The sequence below is a fragment of the Gymnodraco acuticeps genome, unplaced genomic scaffold (genome assembly GCF_902827175.1).
Source record: "Gymnodraco acuticeps unplaced genomic scaffold, fGymAcu1.1, whole genome shotgun sequence".
In the NCBI taxonomy this organism is placed as follows: domain Eukaryota; kingdom Metazoa; phylum Chordata; class Actinopteri; order Perciformes; family Bathydraconidae; genus Gymnodraco; species Gymnodraco acuticeps.
In genome coordinates this window covers 402,395-405,275 of record NW_022990047.1, presented here as the reverse complement: position 1 = coordinate 405,275, position 2,881 = coordinate 402,395, and positions in this window count along the sequence as shown.

The window sequence follows — 2,881 nt, the reverse complement described above, 5'->3', positions numbered from 1 at the left end:
AGTTTAATACTGGGCATTTGATCAGATATACAGTGTTTTAAGAGACTGTGATACCGGTCTTTTTATGTTTTTGATATATCACTTCCACTTTAGTCAATTAAACTGGTAACAGCATGCATGATAGCATCATCTCCTGTAAGTGGTGTGTATGCACCAATCAGATTCCCTCTACATGTGTCAAAATAAGCCAGTTTTCTTTTAATCTCCATCTTCCATTTGGTTCGTGCAGCCCATTTACACAGACATGGGTTATTAAGTGTCTATATCTTTTTTAATTAGCGTATATAAACAGTTTTTCTTTTTTAGTTTCTGTCAACATTCATTTTGCCAGCATACCAGCTGGTGTTTGCTTAGTAACTTAATCCCTTATATTGCCTTCTGTAATCTGTAAATGTTAACCAATGTTACACAAACCCTGTAAATAAGAATTTGAGGATTCACTGCGCTTTACTGGGTACAAAACATCACACACAATCCCTAAATGATAGCACATCATCTTGTTTGGTCTCGACCTGTGACTCACACAGCCCCATGCTGAATGTGCGCTACACTGTAGCCAGTAAAAAAGCGTCAGTAGTACTGAAACTCGATTTTATGACCGGAGAGATTTAAATATGTTGGATTTATACTGAATTTCGAGGCAAAACTAATTGTAACAAAATGGAAAACAAAAACCCTGTACAGTGTATACATTTAGGTAATGTTATGGACACAGTTTTGGTCTCAAGTCAAGTTAAGCAACCACATTGGAGTGGTCATCATACCATGTAATATCGTCACGTGTTACCTTATCCAGACTGAACGGCAGTCACACTCAAAATGTGCTGAATACATATACAATAAATTATTTTCTTGGAAAAAATGACATATTTACATATTTGATGTGCATGCAATGATCAGGTGTTGGCAATGTTTGCTTACCTCTCCTCAATTCTCCCCTCCATTTCTTAAGATCTAAAGGGCATAAACGGGAATTTCTCCAATCCATTTGTGCAACAAACTTACAGTTTTTCTCGATTGCTAACACACTAAAATTATACATAAAGCACAATTATTTTAACCGACACTCAAAGAGCAAAACATCGGCTCAAATCTCCAAAACTCTAAACAGGTTTTCAGCTTTTCACACAATTTGCAAATCAACATGGCACTTTTTGCAAACCACTGCACACGTTTCTCCACGTAAGACACAGGAAGTCACGTGTTAGCAGGTTTAAAACACTGATATTCAAAATGCCTCACACATGGACCAATAATCAAGAAACACGTTCCACCTGACCAAACACCTGATAGCATCATTGTTGGCTCATCAATCAGGATGTTAGCACTATAAAAAGACCACAGGTGAGTACTTTCTTACAGCAACAATGGAAGCCAACATGGAAGCAAGAGCAAGAGGAAGGGCTGGGCTGAGAGTGAGAGGAGGAGGAAGAGGTGGGGTGAGAGTGAGAGGAGGAGGAAGAAGACGTGGACAAAGAAGAATACTCTCTAATGAAATGAAATGTTATCAACCATGGTTTGACGATGAGAGAGGCTGGACAGAGGGTTCAGCCTAATCTAAACCGGTTTACTGTCGCCTCTGAAATCCGGACACTTAGACTTGAAAACAGGTTAGTTACCAGTTTGTAGCTCTGCATAATTCATGATATATCAGTGCTTATGTCTGTTGTGTGAAACGTATTTGCTGCATTACTGTAATTGAATTGTTGGCATGTTGCATACTATAACTGTACACAAATCCTGCACAATGTACTGTGGTAAACTTACTTTGATGCAACACAGACACTGACCGACCACTATATCTTTGTTGTTTATCTGAAGGACTGAGAAACAAAGAGGTGGAAGGCTAAGGGTTTTCAATGAGGCACAGGAAGCAGCAGTTACAAACTGGGTTTTGGCAAACAATGCATCACACTTAGAGAGATCCGAAGCATAGTAGCTATGTGCTGAGATGCATGTTGCACAATGTTATTTTTGAATAAAATGTGATTTTTTTTTCAACAACTCATTTGTATTTCTTCCTTTACTGTATTTCTGTAAACTCAAGCAACTTTCTCTGCAGAAACCTCTACTGTATGTACAGAGCATATCCCATAACAGATGAACGTGCTTTAGATTATGCTCAGCAGTGTGTAGCTGGGTGGTCAAACAATCTAGTGTTATGAATGAAGCGTGTTATATTTGGTGCTAAAGTTTGCATTTGGTAAGTGTTTATGTAGTTTTGAGTGCAGTTCTTCACTTAGCAGGAGAAATTAGGAGTTTTGCACTTTGGGTGTGTGGTTTTGTGAATTGTGTTTAGTGTTCTGAGAAACTGAGCAATTAAAAAAAATAAATGTGTGTTAGCAATCGAGAAACTGTAACAGACAGTCTCACTGGGGGCAAAATACACACTTTTAGAAAAATGGAACCATGAACTAACATAAGATGAAGGGGAGTATAGGGAGATTGAGGCGTTAAAAGGAACACTCATTTGGAATACAGTCAAGTACTCAAAGGCTTGCGGCTTTCTGCAGCCTGGCAGGCTAATCGCAACGCAAACGCCACCCGACCAGATTTCACAGAGTGTAGCGAACTTCAGGTCAACTCAGTGGCTCTCACCAGGGAACAGGCCAGGAAAGAAGGACAAGAACACAGGTAGCTGTGGAGCTGTCTAGTAAGGCTCACATCAATTATAGTCACACACAGTCAGCGCTCAGTGGGGCATGTCCTTCTTTAGAAGACAGTTCAGTAGATTCTCCCACAGAATATATAATATATATAATATATACAACTATAGGTCTTTATTAGTTAACTAAAGCTATTTGCTAAAATGTAAACGCAACAAAATACAGGTAGGCCTACTTCAGCAAAACGGGAATCTGGAAGCAAGCATCCAGCTGTG